General features: G+C 47.4%; 1 long non-coding RNA gene across 1 annotated transcript; it reads right to left on the bottom strand.

Moving 5' to 3' along the window:
- Positions 1 to 4,265: 4,265 nt before the first annotated feature.
- LOC138984713 (uncharacterized) lies at positions 4,266 to 8,155 on the bottom strand. The gene is made up of 3 exons (XR_011461993.1): positions 7,191 to 8,155; positions 5,647 to 5,906; positions 4,266 to 4,605 (listed from the first exon to the last, which is right to left on the bottom strand). It is a non-coding gene; the product is annotated as an uncharacterized lncRNA (long non-coding RNA).
- Positions 8,156 to 21,217: the final 13,062 nt, after the last annotated feature.

Raw genomic sequence — 21,217 nt, 5'->3', positions numbered from 1 at the left:
CCCTGTTGTTCTGTCGCATTCTTATCTCAACTGTATCAGTCAGCAGGAGGGTCATAACAAACACCACAGCCCGGAGGCTTGACATCAGACAGTCACTGTCTCCAGCCTGGAGGCTGGAATCCGAGATCCAAGTGTGGGCGGGGCTGGCCCTCCTGAGGACCCCTCCTGGGGTGTAGACGGCCGTCTCCTCCCCACGTCCTCACAGGGTCGTCCCTCTGAGTATGTCTGTGTCCTGACCTCCTCTTCTTACAAGGACCCCAGTCCTGTGGGATTATGGCCCACCCTAGTGAGAAGGCAATGGCACCCCACTCCAGTACTCTTGCCTGGAAAATCCCACGAGCAGAGGAGCCTGGTGGGCTGCAGTCCATGGGGTCGCTAAGAGTCGGACACGACTGAGCGACTTCCCTTTCACTTTTCACTTTCATGCACTGGAGAAGGAAATGGCAACCCACTCCAGTGTTCTTGCCTGGAGAATCCCAGGGACGGGGAAGCCCGGTGGGCTGCCGTCTCTGGGGTCGCACAGAGTCGGACACGACTGAAGCGACTTAGCAGCAGCAGTGACCTCACTTGACCTTAATCACCTCTTTAAAGAGAGTATCTCCAAATACAGCCACATTCCGGGATACTGGGAGTTAGAAGCAACTTGTGAATTTGGGGACACAATTCAGCACATAGTAACAACCTTTAGAGGCTTCCCAGATGCCCCTCGTGGCAAAGAAACGCGTCTGCCAATGCAGGAAACATACGAGACATGGGTTCGATCCCTGGGTTGGGAAGATCCCCTGGAGAAGGTAATGGCAAATCACTCTGGTATTCTTGTCTGGAGAATCCCATGGACAGAAGAGCCTGCTGGGCTCCAGCCCACGGGACTGAAACAGTTGGATGCAACTGAGGCAACTTCACACACGGACGCACGCAACAACCTTTAAAAAGATGGGGATACTGAGGCAGAAGGAGGTCATCGCCTCGTGGAGGGGGCTGGGATCTGTCCCGAGGAGGCCAGCTCTCACACCCTGAGCCTGGACTCCTCAGACCCCCTGGTTTAACCCAGCTGTCAGACACCCGAATAAATGCTAATCCTCTCCTAAATTTCATTTTTCTGGACAAACTGTTGGTCCCCCTCCTTGCAAAATCCCACAAAGACCCTGGATAGGCAGGTGTGAGTGGTGCCTGTCCCTGCAAAAGCAAGTAAGTCAGGTAGACAGTCAGCAGGCGCTGAGCACATGGAGGGCAGGACAACAAGAAGGTCCTTGGTGGGGAGGCCCCTGGGGGCAGGACCAGCAAGAGATCCAGGCCTTTTGGGGAAGCGGAACAGCAGGAGCACAGGCCTTGGCCTGGACCGCTGGAGTCCCCTGGGCCTGAGAGTGGACGGGGCGGTGGGGGTGTGGGGCGGCCAGGGAGGAGGACAGGCAGGAAAGAGGTGGGGAGCCCTGGAAGTCTGTGTCACCTCCTAGCCCATGTTGTGAAGCCAGCTGGCACCCTGGGAAGGGCTCTAGAGGGCCTGGTGGGGGTGAGGGGGCAGATCCAGGCAGGAAGCTGGGATGATGCCCTTGAGTGGTGGGGGGACAGAGTGGAGTGGGGGGCATGGGAGAGGATCCCCGCCAATTTCAGGGGCCCCAAGCAGGACCCTCTGAGAGCCAAGCGAAGCCCTGTCTCCCCAGGTTTGGAAACTGCCCAGGCCTTTGTTTACCCAGGGTGTGCCCAGGCCTTGATGGACCAGCAGATGGACGGGCAATCCCTGGCCCATCCCTGGAACCGGCTCTGGACTACGACGTGAAGACCGCCGTCCAGAGAGCCCTAAACGGGACAGGGGGTGGGTGGCCCTGCCCGTGGAGGTGGTCCTGCCCCTCACGGTGCTGGTGGCCCTGCGGGCGTGGGCACCGGTGCCATGTGCTGGCCTCTCTGCTTCCGCGTCCGCAGGGGCCCCTACTTGGCCTGTGTCCTCCACCTGGCGGCCGCCGACAGCCTCAGCCTGGGCTGCACGGCCCTGGCGCTCCTGGAGGAGGTCTTCGAGCTGGGCCCCAGCCGACCCTGCAGGCGGCCACCACCCTCCACCCCGTGTCCCGCTGCTGCGACCTGGTGGGGCTCTGCCTCCTGGCTGCCCTGAGCATCGAGGGCTCCCTGGGTGTCCTCGCCCCCGCCTGGAGCTGCCGCTGCCGCCGGGGACCTCGGCCGTGGTGAGCGGCCTGAGCTGGGCCCTGGGCCTCTGTCTGCACATGGTGGGCAAGGTCTGTGAAGTCTCCAGCAAGGGCCCGTTCTGCGCCAGGTTCCAGGACGGCCTGTGCTCCTCGGCGTCACCGCGTGCGTGTCCAGCCTGACCCTGGCCGCCCGGTGCCCCCAGCGGTGTTCGCCCGCCAGGACCTACCTCGTCATCCACACAGTGGTCGTCGTCGTCCTCCTCTGGGGCCTGCCCCTGGCCACCGTGACGTTCCGGCTCCACCAAGAGTATCTGTCCGTGTCCTTTGACCTGCTGCTGCTCCTCTCCAGCGCGGTCTGCACGGCTCCCGGGTCATCTAGGTCCTGGCCAGGCGCCTCCGCGGGGCGGCGTCAGGACACCCCGCACGTCCTCCGCCAGAGGGCGCTGACGAGGGAGCTGGAGGCGTGGAGCACGGGGGGAGGGGGGCCTGGCACAGAGCAGCAGAGCCCCACGGAGACCACGTGGGGAGAAGGCGCTGGACGCCCCCAAGGGACCTGGGAGGAACCAGCCTGACTCCGTACGGAGCTCTTTCTTGCCCTTTAACCCACGTATTCTGTTGGTTTTGCAACAAGTGAATCACTAAAGGGATGTCGCCCAGAGCCTCGCATATACACAGTGGCCATCTTCGGAACCCTGCCCCCGACTGAGCATTAAGCTGAAACAACTTCTTTCAGCTCCCAGGAAACACCTTGACCAGGCCCACCTGTGAGTGGCCACAGGAAAGAAGAAATTAACCCATCCCCTCTGAGTCTGGCTGGAGTCAGGAAATATCTGCAACTCCTTACTGCCTTGCATGGGCTTCCCTGGTGGCGGAGCAGTAAAGAATCCACCTGTAATGCAGGAGACATGGGTTCAATCCCTGGGTGGGGAAGATGCCCTGGAGGAGGGCCTGGCAACCCACTCCAGTATTCTTGCCTGGAAAATCCTAAGGGCAGAAGAGCCAGGTGGGCTACAGTCTATGGGCCGCAAAGAGTTGGACATGACTGAGCACTACTTTTTACACCTTTTAATATGTGAGCTCCTCGCCTCCCCACTCTTTTTTCTGTAAAGAAAACTGACATGGTTCCCAGGTGGGGAGAATGAGGGGAAGAGATAGGGGATTTGGGATGGACATGTATACACTGTATTTAAAGTGGATAACAAGCAAGGACTTTCTGTACAGCACATGGAACTCTGCTCAGTGTTAGCGGCAGTCTGGGTGGGAAGGGAATTTGGGGGAGAGTGGATACATATATATATATATATATATATATTTTATGGCCAAGTCCCTTTGCTGCCCACCTGAAACGATCACAACAGTGTCCATAGGCTGTATTACAATATAAAATTAAAAGCTTTAAAAGACTAGCATCCAAACTTGGACAAGATGGTTCTTTGGGACAGTAGTCCACCATCTCCTCTGTCCGCCGGCTTTCCCAATAAGGTTGCTCTTCCTGCCCCAACACCTCGTCCAGCTCTCGATTGCTTGGTCTGTTGTGCAAAGAGCAGTAAGACCTTGGACTCAGTAACACCATGTGAGGGGTAGATGTGTTCTTCTGAGCAGTCACCAGCTGCACGTGCTTGGGATCCCAGAATCGCCTGTGGAAGAAATCACCTGCTCTCTCCATGACAGGTGTGTGTCTCCTGTTACTCTGGTTTCTGTTACACTAGTGTGTGAGGCAGGGTTTGATTTACACTTGTTGGTGCTGTCATTTGACGAGCAAGTGGCAGAAATTCTGGTCTGGGAACAGATAAAGTTGATCCAGGCTGATTTGGCTAATGTGTCCATATAGACAAGGGGGCTTCACCAGCTGAGACTAACCGTCTCATGGTCCCAAAGGCTGAAAGCCCAGGATTAGGTGCCAGCGTGGGTTCTCAGCGAGGGTCCCCCTCCTGATGCACAGGACGCCTGTGCCCCTCATAGGCTGAAAGTGCTGCTCCCTGTGGGGGCAGTCCAGACTTGGAATGGAAAAGAATTTCCAGACACGGGGCATTTCAGAAGAGAGTGAGTTTATTGAGAACGAAGAGCAGAGATAAAGTGGGCATTGCGAGCACAGCGGACTGATCTCCCGGCAGACCAGGGGGAGCTGACAGTTTTCGTGGGTTAGTAGCAAATGTTTACAGCCTCAAAGCAAAGAAAACTCCTGCTGGAAGGCTGGCACTAGGTGATTGGTTCAGGTGCTATAGGGTGAATATGGGGTGCGCATTCTTGCCTAATTTGGGGTCAGGAGGCTTGTTAGTGGTGATCAGGGGGCTTTTGGCAATGGTTACAAAGGGACTTGGTCAGCTTCAGAGGTGACCCTGGTTCTGGGCTCTGGTCTGTGGGCTTCGTGTAGGGCCTGGCGCTTGTGGCCTGGGGCAGGACTCCACGCTTGCATTTGTTCTGAACCCTGTGCAGGAGTTTAGCTCTGTGGCCGCCACTATAACACCTGGGAAAGCAGAGAGAGCAGGAAGATGAGAGAATGACCCTCAGAGAAGAAACTGAGCGTCATCTTTCCGTCACTTTGTGTGGACTGAAGCCAGTTCCTTGGATTGGCTTTCTAAATAGATGACACCCAACAGGTGACTCTCTGGTCAAACAAGGTTCAGAGTGTTGCCATCCAGGTCGGGGATTGCGGTTAGCAAGACCCCGCAGCTCCCACCCAGGCAAGGCTGCTCCCGACTGACCATCTGCCCGCGAGGCCTTCCGCCACCGCCAGAGGGCGCCCGAGCCCTTGCCATCCTAAGAGTCTGCCGCAAGGCGGAGACCCCAGCATTAACAGCAGATGTGCCTTCCTCACGTCCTGCATCGCAACACTCTGCTAACCAGCTTGCAAATATCAAGCCAGATAATTTGGTTCTTATTGAAGTGTTTTTAATTTGCAATGTTGTATTAATTTCTGCTGTACAGCAAAGTGACTCAGTTATCTTTATATACATGTGTATGCATTATTTTGTATATTCTTTTCTATTATGGCTTATCCCAAGACATCACATACAGTTCCCTGTGAGAAACAGTAGGACCCTGTTTATTCCTCCTGTGCACATGTGCATGCTAAGTAGTTTCAGTCGTGTCCAACTCTTCGCGACCCTATGGACCATAGCCCACCAGGCTCCTCTGTCCTTGGGATACCCCAGGCAAGAATACTTGGGTGGGTTGTCATGCCCTCCTCCAGGGGATCTTTCCAACCCAGGGATCGAAATCACATCTCATGAGCCTCCTGCATTGGCAGGCGGGTTCTTTACCTCTAGCGCCGCCTGGGAAGCCCCTCATTCATCCCGTATATAGTATTAATAGTTTGCACCTGCTGAACCCAAACTCCCCGCCCGCCCCTCCGCCACCTCCCTCCTGCTTGGCAACCACCGTCTCTTCTCTGTGTCCATGCTTCTGTTTCTGTTTCAAAAATAGCTTCGTGTGTGTCACACTTTAGAGTCCACACACACGCGGTTTCATGCAGGGCTTGTCTTCCCGCCTGACTTGCTTCACTCACCAGGACAATCTCCAGATCCATCCGCACTTTAGAGTCCACACACACGCGGTTTCATGCAGGGCTTGTCTTCCCGCCTGACTTGCTTCACTCACCACGACAATCTCCAGGTCCGTCCGTGCTGCTGCGGACAGCGCTGCTTCCTTCTTTTTCTGGCTGAGCCCTGTTTCACTGTGTGCAGGGGCCACGTGTTCTTCATCCACTTCTCTGTCGATGGACTCTTAGGTCACTTCCATGTCTTCAAACAGGTAATTTTAAGGACTCTGTGAAGCAGGATGGAAGAGTCTCCAGGGTAAAAAAGCTGGCTTAAAACTCAACGTTCAAAAAACTAAGATCATGACATCTGGTCCCATCGCTTTATGGCAAATAGAATGGGAAAAAGTGGAAACCTCGTGTTAGTCACTCAGCCGTGTCTGACTTTTTGAGACCCCATGGACTGTACCCGCCAGGCTCCTCTGTTCATGGGATTCTCAGAAATGGGTTGCCATTTCCTTCTGTAGGGGATCTTCCTGACCCAGGGACTGAATCCGTGTTTCCTGCATTGCAGGCAGATTGTTTACCATCTGAGTCACCAGGGAAGTCCCAAAAGTAGAAACAGTTACAATAAAACAGTTACAGTGACAGATTTTGTTTTCTTGAGCTCCAAAATCAATGCAGACAGTGACTACAGTCATGAAATTAAAAGATGCTTGCTCCTTGGAAGAAAAGCTATCACAAACCTAGATAGCATATTAAAAAGCAGATACATCACTTTGCCAACAAAGGTCGGTATAGTCAAAGCTATGGTTCTCCCAGTAGTCACATATGGATCTGAGAGTTGGATCATAAATAAGGCTGAGAGTAGAAGAATTGATGCTTTTAAATTGTGGTGTTGTAAAAGACTTTTGAGAATCCCTTGAACTGCAAGGAGATCAAAGCAGTAAATCCTAAAGGAAATCAACACTGAATATTCATTGAAAGGACTGATGCTGAAGCCCCAGTACTTTGGCCACCTGATGCGAAGAGCCAGCTCATTGGAAAAGACCCTGATGCTGAGAAAGATTGAGGGCAGGAGGGGAAGGGGACGGCAGAGGATGAGATGGTTGGAGGGCATCACTGACTTGATGGACTTGAGTTTGAGCAAGCTCCAGGAGATGATGAAGACAGGGAAGCCTGACATGTTGCAGTTAATGGGGTTGCAAATAGTCAGACACAACTTAGCAACCGAACAACCATATAAACAATATGTATAATATACATATTTTAGAAAACTTATGAATTTTTGCCTAACTAAAAAGTTTATGATATTTTGATTCTGCCTATTTGACTGAGTATGAATAGAATGCTAGATTTCTAGTTTAAAAAAAGATATGCAACAAGCAACAAGAGTTTAATGTATAAAACAGGGACTATAGTCAACATCTTATAATAACCTATAGTGGAAAATAATTTCAAAAATAATATACGTGCAAATGTATCACTGAATCACCTTGCTGTGCCCCTGAAATATTGTAAGTCAACTATAGGTCAATAAAATATATATATGAAGAAAAAAAAAGGAAACTGACCTTTTCCAGTCCTGTGACCACTGCTGAGTCTTCCAAATTTGCTGACATATTGAATGCAGCACTTTAACAGCATGATCTTTTAAGGTTTGAAATAGTTCAGCTGGAATTCCATTACCTTCATTAGCTTTATTCCTGGTAAAGCTTCCTAAGGTCCACTTGACTTCACACTCCAGTATGTCTGGTTCTAGGTGAGTGACCACACCATCATGGTTATCTGGATCACTATGACTTTTTTGTATAGTTCTTCTGTGTATTTTTGCTGCTGCTTCTTAAAATCTTCTACTTCTGTTACATCCTTGCCATTTCTGACCTTTATCACGCCCATCCTTTCATGAAATATTGCCTCTATATCTCCAATTTTCTTGAAGAGATATCTAGTCTTTCCCATTCTATTGTTTTGCCCTATTTCTTGGCATTGTTCCCTTAAGAAGGTCTTCTTATCTCTCCTTGCTATTCTCTGGAATTCTGCATTCAGTTGGGCATATATTTCCTTTTCTCCCTTGCTTTTTGCTTCCCTTCTTTTCTCAGCTATTTGTAAAGCTTCCTCAGACAACCACTTTGCCTTCTTGCATTTCTTTTTCTTTGGGATGGTTGTAGTCAATGCGTCCTGTAGACTGTTATGAACCTCCATCTATAGTTCTTCAGGAACTCTGTCTACCAGATCTAATCCCTTTTATCTATTAATCACCTCCACTCTATAGTCATAAGGGATTTGATTTAGGTCATACCTGAATGGCCTAGTGGTTTTCCCCACTTTCTTCCTAGTAAAAATACTGGAAAGTTTGTCTGCAGTTCCCTAGGGCGGCAGAGACAAAACCCAGGCTGGCGGAAGGTAAGTGGAGCAGACAGCATCTGTCGGCAGAGATCCCAGAGGGAGGGCCCCTCGGAGGAGCAAGTCTGACGCTACGAGCACGTCTCCCCTTGAAATCCTTGCAGTTACTACACTGCTCAGAGCAAGGGGGCGAGAAGCCAGGCAGACAACATCAACTAACGGCCTTAGGAGGGGAACAGAGCTTATTGGCAATTCTGAGGTCTTGAAGGATTGAAAGTTTGATTTTAGGAGCTATCAAGGGGACCCCTGTGTGTGCTCAGCCGTGTCCCACTCTTTGTGACCCCATGGACTGTAGCCCACCAGGCTCTTCTGTCCAGAGGATTTCCCAGGCAAGAGTACTGGAGTGGATTGCCATTTCCTACTCCAGGGGACCTTCCTCATCGAGGGATCGAACCTAATTCTTTTCCATCTCCTGCACAGTCAGATGGGTGTTTGCCAGTGTGCCACCTGGGAAGCTCAGTCAAGGGGAAAGGTCGTGGTAAAAAGTGTTTTCATTGTGGTGGTGACACAGCGGCACATGCAGGATGAAGCGACATCAAAGTACATTCTATATATATATATATACACACACACACACACACACAGAGTTACATACATACACACGCTATATATATATAAATATATACACACACAGAGTTACATACACACACACGCTATATATGTGTATATACACACACACAGAGTTACATATATACACACGCTATATTCATATACACACACACACAGTTACATATATACACACACACACAGTTGCATTGACGTGTGCGTAGTGAAGGCAGGCAGACAGACCGTGAACCGTGTGCTAAATCTTCGGTGGACAGAGGGAGGTTGGGAGGTGACCGCATGAGGCAGGGCAGCCACCAGGGGCCTGTGTGTCAAGGGAACTAAGAATCTGGGGACAAGAGGGAGGAAATGAGATAAAGTGGTAATAAGAAACGAGAGTGAGGCTTGTCTCTTCTCCAGCCTGTGGTTCAGAAGTTACAGGATGGGAAGGTCAGCCACCCTGCAGGAAGCAGTGTTCTCCAGAGGCAGCCTGGTCTCCAGAAGAGTAATAATGTGAAGGGATCATCTGGAAAGAGACTGAGGTTTAGGGTCATGGGTGAGAAGCAGAGGTCAGGAGCAGTGTTGGATGTCTGGGAGATGTGGAGAGCGGACCAGATCGGGGGAACACGCAGGTATCGTTGACCTGGTCAAAGCCTGGGCAGTGCCTGAGGGAAGCAAGGCTGTAGGGCATAATGGAACTGCCTCCGGAGGGAAGGTCAGCACTTGCAATCCTGGCCTCCTTGGGAGGGTGAGGACTGGACTCCCCAGCGCCCACGTCATTGTGTGCTCAGTTACTACAACTACAAACTCAAACGTTGGAAACTGGGAAAGCTCCAACGTGGGTCTTCCGTTGGGGGGCAGGTGTTCTCCACGCAAGGGATCAGTGGGGAAGATCCAGAGTTGCAGGCATAAGGGTCCCCTAAAGACTCCAGTCGCTCCCATCCCTGACGTTCAGAACCGTCCACCAAGTGGGAAGCTGTCAGTGTCTCAACTCGATGCCTCGGTTTTCCTTGTAGATCCTTCAACCCAAGGCTCTAAATTCTTGGAACTGGCAAATCCCTCAGCACTGTCAAGCTGGCATCATGCTTCCTCTTTATTCCTCAGCCCCTTGGGATTCCCCCAACGTGGCAGGAAGCACAGTCGCATAATTAAAAGGGTGCTTATGGTTCTTTTTTTTTTTTTAACCAAGACTGTCTGATTGCTCTACAACCAGAAGTTTCCAACCTGCCTGGTCCAGCAGATGGTCATTTCCCGAAGTGAAAGTCCACCCCAGGGTTTGGGGGAGACTTGAACAATCTCAGCATGAAGTGCTGATGGATTTTCTCCTTGGGTTAGTGACAGTCTCTGCCTCAGGAGTGAGCGGGTGGCGGAGCCCACGGGCAGAAAGCACATGCTCCCCGAGGACACTCCCTCCTCCTAGATGGGATCCCCAGGCCATCCTGGAAGCCACCGAATGTGTGAGCTCCGGCTGGGGATGGACCTTGAAGCCAAGTCCTCCACACTGAATTTCACACCACTGAGTCCAGGGGGAAGTAGGATCCTCCAGGCCTATCAGAGACTTGCTGAGCTCCTGGACACAGCCTCAGGAGCAAGTCCCCACAACGTGGCCCAGAAAAGTCACACTTGAGTCAAAGGTGTGTAACCTGGGTCCCTCCAGAAAGTCAATAGAGAAACAAGAATGTGGGTGGAAGTGGTTTCTTTGGGAAGTGATTCCAGGGAGCAAAGATGAGTCTGGGAGAGTGAAACAGATGGAAAAACCATAGCTTTGATAATACAGACTTTTGTCAGCAAAGTAATGTCTCTGCTTTTTAATATACTGTCCAAGTTGGTCATAACTTTTCTTCCAAGGAGTCTTCTGATCTTGTGGCCGCAGTCACCATCTGCAGCGATTTTAGAGCCCAAGAAAATAAAATCTGTCACTACTTCCACCTTTTCCCCTTCTATTTGCCATGAAGTGGTGGGGCTGGATGCCACATCTTAGTTTTTTTAAATATTGAGTTCTAAGCTGGCTTTTCACTCTCCTCTTTTACCCTCAAGAGACGCTTCCGTTCCTCTTCATTTTCTGCCATTAAAGTGGTATCATCTGCACGACTGTATTTTTTTAAAAAAAGGCTACAGTAGATGCCACCAAACTCTCCAAGAACATCTGCTCCAAACACCAGCCGGTAGAGCTTCCGCTGTCCTAGGCTTCGTTAGTGCTTGAACTTGACTTTTTTCCCTTACTCTAAATGCGGAACGATGCCGCCTTGCGGCCGTGAATTGCCACATTGTGGTGAGGCCGTGCCTTTTCGTACTGATGAGCTGTTTGGTTTCCTTGCCTGTGAATACCTGGTACTTCTTGGCCTGTTTTCCTTTGAACCGTCTTTTTCCACGTTGACACACAGGATTCCGCATCGCCCCCGGTTAGTTTTCTCTGTTGTAAATCTCTTCTCCGGCTCTGCAGTTTGACTTCATGTGTTGCCTTGGTGGATTTTTATGAATGCAAGTGTGGTTGTTTTGTTTTTTTTTAACCTAGCAATCTTTTTCTTCCTGGGCTTCCCTGGTGGCTCAGCTGGTAAAGAATCTACCTGCAATGCGGGAGACCTGGGTTTGATCACTGGGTTGGGAAGATCCCCTGGAGAAAGGAATGGCTACCCACTCCAGTGTTCTGGCCTGGAGAATTCCATGGACGGTATAGTCCATGGGGTCACAAAGAGTCGGGCACAACTGAGTGACTTTCATTTTACTCACTCAGTCTTTTTCTGTTTTGCGATTTTTTGTGTTTTGCACAGTTGATCTCCCCTCTTTATTCTGAGGTGGTAAGGATGGTCTCCTGTGTGTTTTTTTCCTAAAATGTCAGTTTTGCTTCTCACCTTTGGGGCTCCAGTGCAGCTGGAGAATGTATGGAGTAAGAGACAGATCAAGGCTGCTCTTTCCAAACAGATAAGCACGAGTCCAAGCATCATCACTGAACAGGCCGCCTTTGCCCCTCACCGTCCACGCCGCCCCTGTGACGTATCATTTCTTAAGTGCAGGGTCTGCCTCTCCGCTGCCCTGGTCCGCTGGTCTTTTGTCGATTCCTGCTGCAGCCACATTTTTTATTAATACAGCCTTAGGGCAAGTCTTGAAGGATCCGTGGATTCTAAATCTGCAGGCTAAGATGAACAGCCTGTCTGCTGGCAGTCAGATATGAACAAGAAAGTGAATGTAAGGCTGCCACTGATGGCCAAATATCCCCCCACCTGTAACTCCCACTGCCCACAGGGACAGCTGCTGTGGCTGGAGGGGCCACGGACCGCAGTTAGGAGAGAAGCCCACCCTCCAGTTCCAGCTTCCTGATGCTGTGTAAGAAACACCCCAAAGCAATGGCACAGAACAACAGAAGCATCTTGTTATGCTCACGAATCTGTTAAGGAAAACAGCACACAGAGAGCATAGGTTACCTCTATAATTCACCAAGACTCAAGTGAAAAACCTGGCTTAAAACTCAGCATTCCAAAACTAAGATCGTGGCATCCGGTCCCTTCACTTCAGGGCAAATAGATAGGGAAAAATGGAAAGAGCGATAGATTTTATTTTCTTGGGCTCCAAAGTTATTGCAGATGGTGACTCCAGTCATGAAATTTAAAGACACTCGCTCCTTGGAAGAAGAGCTGCGACAAACCTAGACAGTGTATTAAAAGCAGAGACATCACTTTGCCAACAAAGGTCTGTACAGTCAAAACTCTGTTTTTTCCAGTAGTCATGTACAGATGTGAGAGTTGGACCATAAAGATGGCAGAGTGCCGGGGGAATTGATGCTTTCGAACTGTAGTGCTAGAGAAGACTCTTGAGAGTCCCTTGGACAGCATGGAGAGCACCAGTCCATCCTGAAGGTGATCAACCCTGAATGTTCATCGGAAGGACTGATGCTGAAGCTCTAATACTTTGGCCGCCTGATGTGAAGAGTCGACTCATTGGAAAAGACCCTGATGCTGGGAAAGATTGAGGGCAGGAGGAGAAGGGATTGACAGAGGATGAGATGGTTGGATGGCATCACTGACTCGATGGACATGAGTTTGAGCAAACTCAGGGAGATGGTGCAGGACAGGGGAGCCTGGCGTGCTGCGGTCCATGGGGCCGTGGGGAGTGGCATGCTGCGGTCCATGGGGCCGTGGGGAGTAGGACACGATTTAGCGACTGAACAACAGGTGCTTTGCCACTGAAGCCGTCGTGCCTTGGGGAAGCTTGAGCTACAGAGCGAGTGAGGAGGCCCCCAGGGTGGGTTGGGATCTTCTGGAAGCCTCTTCGCTTCAAGTCCGGTGCTTTCTGGGCTTTCTGGGCTTTCTGAAAGGCTTGGCTCAGCCAAAACACTTGACCACGTGCCTGCACCTGGCCTCTCCAAGTGGCCTGACCGCGTGACTCGGGCATCCTCATAGCACAGAGGCCACAGGGATATTGAACTTCTCTTTTAATTAATCAATTTAACCACACGAGATCTTAGTTGCACCATGTGGGATCTAGTTCCCTGGCCAAGGATCAAACCCAGGCCCTCTGCATCGGGAGCCAGAAGTCTTAGCCACTGGAACATCAGGAAAGTCCCTGGACTTCTTACAGGGGCTCATGGCTCTAAGCCACATGTTGCAGCAAAGAAAGAAGGCCTTTGCCTTGACCTGGCCTTTCATGACCAGCTTTGGGAGTCCCATAGCTTCACTTCGGCAGGACTCCACTGCTCAAAGTCACCTAGATTCAAGGGAAGGAGGTATAGACCCTGCTTCTCAGTAGGAGAGGTGTCCAAAAATTTGCAACTTGTTATAAAACCACCACACATCCACGTGAGGTCTTTGTCTCAATCAGGGTTTCCCTGATAGCTCAGTTGGTAAAGAATCTGCCTGCAATGCAGGAGACCCTGGTTCGATTCCTGCATTGGGAAGGTCCGCTGGAGAAGGGAAAAAGCTACCCACTCCAGTATTCTGGCCTGGAGAACTTCATGGACTGTATAGTCCATGGGGCTGCAAAGAGTCAGACAGGACTGAGCAAGTTTCACACATAACGGAGAAGGTGCTTTTTCCATGCAGAAGGAAGAAGCGGAACCATAGAAGCATCCACAGATACCTTCAGCTGGAGCATGCCTCACTTTGTGGACTCAAATTAAGATACTGCCCTCAGTTCCCTATGATATAAAAGAGAAAAAGATGACCATTGCCTATTGTCTCTAGCCCTTAATCCCCTAAGAAAATGGAGAAGAGGAATCAGATTTTCAAACAAAAAAATCTTCTTTTGCTGTAAGTCAGATCTAATCACAACAAGATCCTCCGTCTCATGAAGGAGTGACCACAAAAAGGGGAAGTCACGAGCCTCCTGCTTCTTTCCCGTGACATCATATCACGCAGCAGAGTGACATCCACACCATGTCACAGGCGGAAGAGAGAACAGTAATGCGTGAGTGGGAGAGGCGGGAGCAAGTAGGAAGGAATCTCCTCCACGACTGTTTCAAAACTAACGTCCAAGCCTCCCTGGGCAACAAACGGAGCCCGACCAGAATCCAGAGACTGGAGGACGCTGCGTCCCCCACACCTAGGGAGGGGCTGTTTATTGTGACATGTGAGTCAGGGCTGGCGACTGCAGATGGACAACGGAACTGAGAAGCCACAGCTGGCCCCTGCCAGTCAGGGGGAAGGCTCTGAGCATCAGGACTATGATGCAGGACCGAACTGGGAGACTCAGCAGAGAACGGTCATATCGATCCTTAAGCAAGGAGGCGAGGGTACAGCTCACACACCTCCCTTCTAACACCTCACACCTGTGAGAATGGCCGTCATTAAAAACTCCATGAATAATAAATGCTGGAGAGGGTGTGGAGAAAAGGGAACCCTCTTACACTGTTGATGGGAATGTAAATTGGTGCAGCCTCTGTGGAAAACGGCATTGTTTATCCCCTAAGTTGTACCCAACTCTTACTCGACCGCACTAACTGTAACCTGCTAGGCTCCTCTGTCCGTGGGATTTTCCAAGCAAGAAAACTGGAGTGGGTTGCCATTTCCTTCTCCAGTGGAAAACCACATGGAGATTCCTTAAAAAACTAAAAATAGAGCTGTCATATGATCCAGAAATCCCACTCCTGGGCATATATACAGACAAACCTATAACTCAAAATCATACATGCACCCCGAGTCCCCAGGTTGAAGGCATGGTGTCCCTAAATTAGTTAACTGGCAGAAGGGAAGCTGGAAGAGACGCCTGTCCCCGATGACACTGCTCTGGCGGAGTCACCTGCTGAGCCACCTAGGAAGCCCCACAAAGGAAGAGAACGTGTAATTTGATGTTGGACAGATCCAAGTTCAAACCCTGTCTCTTGCATTTGGCAACTGCTGCATAGTGACCTCTTCAAGTCTTTGTCCAGCCAGAGGACACAGGCTCCAGCTGAGGGAGAGCGCCCACCCGGCACCCGCCCTGGCCCCAGAGATCAAGCCCTGAGCCTTTGGAGTGGAAGCACTGACTCCAAGACCCTAGACCACCAGAGAACTAAGCCTAGGGAGTATCACACAGAGAGAACTCACCCAAAGGAAACCACCTGAACACAAGACCCGCCGTCACCCACCACCAGGAGCACCCCGTGCAGGACGCCTCATCTGAACAATAAACAGAACAAAAATGCAAACCAAATCATCAGCGGACAGGATTACCACCTCACTCAGCTTTGCCCATCAGAGGAAAAACAGACAAAAAAAAAAAAAACCTCAGCGCAAATCTCATCCTATACAAAGCTCACACAAACCACTGAACCAACCTTAGGAGAGCAGAAACCAAAAGGAAGAAAGAATCCAACCTTGAAGCCTGGAACAAGGAGACTGCAAACACAGTAAGTTAAAAAAAATAATGAAAAGGCAGAGAAATACTACACAGATGAAGGAACAAACTGGAAACACAGAAGTCCAAATAAATGAAGAGGAAATAGGCAGACTACCTGAAATAGAATTCAGAATAATGATAAAGATGTTAAAAAAAACCTTGAAAACAAAATGGAGAAAAATGCAGGAATCAATTAACAAAGATCTAGAAGAATTAAAGAATAAACATACAGGAACAAACAACACAATTCCTGAAATTAAACATACCCTGGAAGGAATCAACAGCAGAATATCTGAAGCAGAAGAGTGAATCAGTGAGCGGGAAGATAAGATGGTGGAAACAACTTCTGAAGAGGAGAATAAAGTAAAAAGAATGAAAAGAACTGAGGATAGTCTCAGAGACCTCTGAGACAATATCAAATGCACCAACATTCAAATTATAGGGGTCTCAGAAAGAGAAGAGAAAAAGAAAGGGTATGAGAAAATTTTTGAAGAGATTATAGTTGAAAATTTCCCCAACGTGGAAAAGGAAATAGTCAATCAAGTCCAAGAGGCACAAAGAGTCCCATACAAGATAAACCCAAGGAGAAACACGCCAAGACACATAATAATCAAACTAACAAAGACCAAACACAAAGAAAGAGTATTAAAAGCAGCAAGGGAGAAGCAACAAGTAACATACAAGGGAAACCCCATACTCTCAGCAGCTGATCTTTCAGCAGAAACTCTGCAGGCCAGAAGGGAATGGCAGGATATATTTAAAGTACTGAAAGGGGAAAATCTACAACCACGATTACCCAGCAAGGATTTCATTCAAAATTGATGGAGAAATAAAAAGCTTTTCAGAAGAGCAGAAGTTAAGAGAACTCAGTACCACCAAACCAGCTTTACAACAAATGTTAAAGGGACTTACATAGTCAGAAATACAAGAGAAGAAAAAAGATCTATAAAATCAACCCTAAACAATTAAGAAAATGGCAGTAGGAACATATATATCAATAATTACTTTAAATGTAAATGGATTAAATGCTTCAACGAGAGACACAGACTGGCTGAATGGATACAAAAACAAGACTCAAATATATGCTATCTACAAGAAACCCACTTCAGACCTCAAGACACATATAGACTGAAAGGGAGAAGATGGAAAAATATATTCCATGCAAATGGGAAGCAAAAGAAAGCTGGAGTAGCAATCCTCCTATCAAACAAAATAGACCTTAAAATAAAGAAGATTACAAGAGATAAGGAAGGACACTGCATAATGATCAAGGAATCTACCCAAGAGGAAGACATGACAACAGTAAATACCTCTGCACCCAACACAGGAGCCCCTCAGTACATAAGACAAACACTAACAGACATAAAAGCAGAAATTGACAGTAACACAATAATAGTAGGAGACTTTAACACCCCACTCACACCAATGGACAGATCGTCAAAACAGAAAATGAATAAGGAAGCATGAGTCTTAAATGATACATTAGAGGAGACGGATCTCACTGGTATCTTCAGGACATTCCATCCAAATGCAGAAGAACACACCTTCTTCACGTGCACATGGAGCATTCTCCAGGACAGACTACACCTTGGGTTGCAAATCAAACCTTAGTAAATTTAAGAAAATTGAAATCGTATCAAGCATCTTCTCTGTTGACAATGCTATGAGACTAGATGGCAGTTACAAGAAAAAAAAACAGTAAGAAACACAAACACATGGAGATTGAACAACACGTTTCTAAATAACCAACAGGTGACTGAAGAAATCAAAAGGGAAATCAAAATTTCTGGAAACAAATGACAATGAAAACACGACAACTCAAAACCTATGGGAGGCAGCAAAAGCAGTTCTAAGAGGGAAGTTTATAGCAATACAATCCTACCTCACAAGAGAAACAGCAAATAGACAATCTAATTTTACACCTAAAGCAACTGGAAAAAGAACAAAAAGGAAACGCAAGATTAGTAGAAGGAAAGAAATCATAAAGATCCGAGCAGTGGAGAAGGAAATGGCAACCCACTCCAGTAATCTTGCCTAGAAAACTCAGTGGATGGAGGAGCATGGTGGGCTACAGTCCATGGGGTCGCAAAGAGTCGGACACGACTGAGCGACTTCACTTTCACTTTATGACATATTAAGAACTCTAGAGTCAAACCCTTTGATTCACCCACTGCTCTCTCACTCACATGCTCCTGACGCTAGTGTATATACAAGGATGGGGGCTTCATGGCGCCCCAGCTGTTGCTTCCTATCCCTACTCAATCTCTGTTGAATCACTCCCTGTTCTCATGATCCAGACAGCTTTGTGGATGAGGCCAGGCTGCAGAAAATCTGTACGCATTATTAATGAGATCAGGAAAAGGTAGAAGGCAACTGGTGAACTGGCGGTGCGCTGCGGGAGGGGAGTGGGGAGGGGTGCAGGCTGGGCTGTGGGTGGATGGGTGGGCAGGGGGCGGGGCATTGTCTTGGAGTCACAAAAGAAGACTGAGTGGGGCTTCTGGGGGGAAAGTTTTACTCTCCTAATAAAGTGATCCAGCAGGCATGTTCTTGCCTTCTACTCTCTTCTGCCTGGAAAACAGACATAACCGGTAGGGATGCGACAGTGAAACCACATGCATGAGCTCCAAAGCCAACACATCATCACACACTGATGATGGCAGAAAAGAAGTGGAGAAAAACTCTGGGCTCCCCATGGCAGAGCTGGATAGCTGGCTGAACTCAGCCCTCTCCTATCAGTTTGAAATCAAAATCATTTGCTGTTTCTATTGTCTGAGGTGGTGCTAGTGGCAAAGAACCTGCTTGCTAATGCAGGAGGCATAAGAGACACGAGTTCAATCCCTGGGTCAGGAAGATTCCCCTGAAGTAGGAAACAGCAACCCACTCAAGGGTTCTTGCCTGAAGAATCCCAAAGAATAAAATAAATAAAAATTTAAAAAACTTAAAAAAAAAAAAGATCTGAGCAGAAATAAATGAAAAAGAAATGAAAGAAACAATAGTAAAGAGTAATAAAACTGAAAATTGGTTCTTTGAGAAGATAAAATTGACAAACCTTTAGCCAGACTCATCAAGAAAAAAAGAGAGAAGAATCAAATCAACAAAATTAGAAATGAAAAAGAAGAGGTTACAACAGATAATGCAGAAATATGAATTATAAGAGATTATTATGAACAACCATATGGCAATAAAATGGATAACCTGGAAGAAATGGACAGATTCTTAGAAAAGTTCAATCTTCCAAGACTGAACCAGGAAGAAATAGAAATTATGAACAACCTAATTACAAGCACTGAAATTGAAGCTATGATCAAAAATCTCCCAAAAAGCAAAAGCCCAGGACCAGATGACTTCACAGGAGATATTCTATCAAACATTTAGAGAAGAGCTAACGCCTATCCTTCTAAAACTCTTTCAAAAAATTGCAGAAAGAATACTTCCAAACTCATTCTATGAGGCCACCATTATCCTGATACCAAAACCAGACGAAGACAACACAAAAAAAGAAAACTACAGACCAATATCCCTGATGAACGTAGATGCAAAAATCCTCAACAAAATTTTAACAAACAGAATCCAGCAACACATCAAAAAGCTCATACACCATGATCAAGTTGGGTTTATTTCAGGGATGCAAGGATTCTTCAATATATGCAATCAATGTGATATACCATATTAACAAATTGAAAGAGTAAAAACCATATGATAATCTCAATAGATACATAAAGAGCTTTTGCCAAAATTCAGCGCCCATTTATGATTAAAACTCTTAAAAAAAATTGGCATAGAAGGAACCTACCTCAGCATAGTAAAGGCCATATATGATAAGCCTACGGCAAAAATTCTCAATGGTGAAAAACTGAAAGCATTTCCCCTAAGATCAGGAGAAAGACAGGGGTGTCCACTTTCACCACTGTTATTCAACATGGTTCTGGAAATCCTAGCTACAGCAATCAGAGAAGAAAAAGAAATAAAAGGAATCCAGATCAGAAAAGAAGAAGTAAAGCTTTCACTGTTTGCAGATGACATGATACTGTACATAGAAAACCATAAAGATAGTATCAGAAAATTACTAGAGCTAATCAGCAAATTTAGCAAAATCAATACACAGAAATCACTTGCATCTCTATATAGTAACAATGAAAAATCAGAAAGAGAAATTAAGGAATCAATCCCATTCACCATTGCAACAAAAAGAATTAAATATCTAGGAATAAACTTACCTAAGGAGACAAAAGAACTGTACACAGAAAATTGTAAGACACTGATGAAAGAAATCTAAGATGACATAAACAGATGGAGAGATATTCCATGTTCCTGGGGAGGAAGAATCAATACTGTGAAAATGACTGTACTACCAAACACAAACTACAGATTCAGTGCAATCCCTATCAAATTACCAATGACATTTTTCACAGATATAGAACAAAAAAAAAAAAAACAATCACAAGTCATATGGAAACACAAAAGACCCCGAATAGCCAAAGCAGTCTTGAGAAAGAAGAATGGAGCTGGAGGAATCAACCTTCCTGACTTCAGATTATACTACAAAGCTACAGTCATCAAGACAGCATGGTACTGGCACAAAAAAATGGAAATATAGACCAATGGGACAAGACAGAAAGCCCAGAAATAAACCCATGCACCTATAGGCACCTTATTTTCGACAAAGGAGGCATGACTATACAATGGGGCAAAGACAGCCTCTTCAATAAATGGTGCTGGGAAAACTGGACAGCTACATGTAAAAGAATGAGATTAGAACACTTCCTAACACCATACACAAAGATCAACTCAAAATGGATTAAACACCTAAATGTAAGACCAGAAGCTATAAAACTCTTAGAGGAAAACATAGGCAGAACACTCGATGACATAAATCAAAACAAGATCCTCTATGACTCACCTCCTAGAGTAATGGAAATAAAAACAAAAGCAAGCAAGTGGGACCTGATTAAACTTAAAAGATTTTGCACAGCAGAGGAAATTATAAGCAAGGTGAAAAGGCAACCCTCATAATGGGAGACAATAATAGCAAATGAAACAACTGACAAAGGATTAATTTCCAAAATATACAAGCAGCTCATACAACTCAATACCAGAAAAAAAAACAACCCAATCAAAAAGTGGGAAAAGACCTAAACAGACATTTCTCCAAAGAAGACATGCAGATGGCTAACAAACACATGAAAAGATGTTCAATATCACTCATTATTGCTACTGCTGCTAAGTCGCTTCAGTCGTGTCCGACTCTGTGTGACCCCATAGACGGCAGCCCACCAGGCTCCCCCGTCCCTGGGATTCTCCAGGCAAGAACACTGGAGTGGGTTGCCATTTCCTTCTCCAATGCATGAAAGTGAAAAGTGAAAGTGAAGTCACTCAGTCGTGTCTGACAGTCAGCAAACCCATGGACTGCAGCCTACCAGGCTCCTCCATCCATGGGATTTTCCAGGCAAGAGTACTGGAGTGGGGTGCCATTGCCTTCTCCTCACTCATTATTAGAGAAATGCAAATCAAAACTACAATGAGATACCTCACACCGGTCAGAATGGCCACCATCAAAAAGTCTACAAACAATAAAATGCGGAGAGGGTGTGGAGAAAAGGGAACGCTCCTGCACTGTTGGTGGGAATGTAAATTGATGCAGCCACTATGGAAGACGGCATGGAGATTCCTTAAAAAACTAGAAACAAAACCACCATATGAGCCAGAAATCCCACTCCTAGACATATACCCTGAGGAAATCAAAATTGAAAAAGACACATATATCCCATTGTTCATTGCAGCACTATTTACAATAGCTAGAACATGGAAGCAAGATGTCCATTGACTGATGAATGGATAAGGA

Source organism: Bos mutus, chromosome 22 (assembly GCF_027580195.1).
Source record: "Bos mutus isolate GX-2022 chromosome 22, NWIPB_WYAK_1.1, whole genome shotgun sequence".
Lineage (NCBI taxonomy): Eukaryota > Metazoa > Chordata > Mammalia > Artiodactyla > Bovidae > Bos > Bos mutus.
This window is presented reverse-complemented; position numbering and strand designations above follow the sequence as displayed.